Below are 924 nucleotides of genomic sequence, written 5' to 3' on the forward strand. Positions count from 1 at the left end.
CCCCTCCCGGAGGGGCAGGCAGGGAGGGGGCCTTCCCCGACAGCCAGACAGCCAGCCGGACGGACCCCTCCCGGAGGGGCAGGCAGACAGGCGGATGGGAGCCCCCCGGCAGGGCGGGCCGTCCTTTCCTGCCCTGCCGGGGCCAGAGCCCGCGGCACCGCCCGCAGCAGGGCCTGGGCTGTGGGGGCAGGCGCCGGCCGGGACCGCACTGCTGCTCCGGGGACAAAGGCTAAAACTCTGCTGCAGCTGCCCGTCTCCCCGGGACCCCGCAGCAGCTCCCCCTTCCCCGCCGGCCTCCCTTGCTCCCAGCAGGGCCCTGGGGGCTCCCTGCTTTGGGGGGGGGGGTTGCCTGCTACCTGCCATGGGTGGAGGGCAGACCCTGGGGCTCATCGCGGGGAGCCCCCGCCGTGAGAGCTGTGCCTCGCCACCGGCAGAGCCGTGCAGCGCGGAGCACACGACTGGAAAAAACTTATTTGTCACCCGCTGGTGATGAATGAAGGCAGCGGCAGGGGACGCGGGTGCCAGAGCGGGGAGAACGGGCCCTGCGGGAAGGGGGTAAAGCCCACGGGCCGGTCCCCGCACTGGTAAATCTGCAGGGCCGGCGTGGGACCAGCCGCAGCCTGGAGCCGGGAGCCGGGGGCCGGGGGCCGGGGGCCGGGCTGAGCTCCACGGTGCAGCAAGTCAAGTCCGGGGAAGGAGCCGGGGGGAAGAGGATGGGCCAGGCACTCCCCCACCTCCAGCTATGCCCCGCACCCCAGGCCTGGGCGAGGCCTCTGCCATCCCACGGCGGGCAGGGGCGAGCGCAGCACAGCGCCTCGCTCCACCACCCCCCGGCTGCTGCATGCCCGGGTCCGCGCCTGGTTGCGGGACCAGCGCATCCGTCCCGAGCGGGGGGCAGAGCCGAGCGCGGCCTGGGCCGGGCTG

This window comes from Crocodylus porosus, unplaced genomic scaffold, assembly GCF_001723895.1.
Source record: "Crocodylus porosus isolate Cpor-Errol unplaced genomic scaffold, CroPor_comp1, whole genome shotgun sequence".
Classification (NCBI taxonomy): Eukaryota; Metazoa; Chordata; order Crocodylia; family Crocodylidae; genus Crocodylus; species Crocodylus porosus.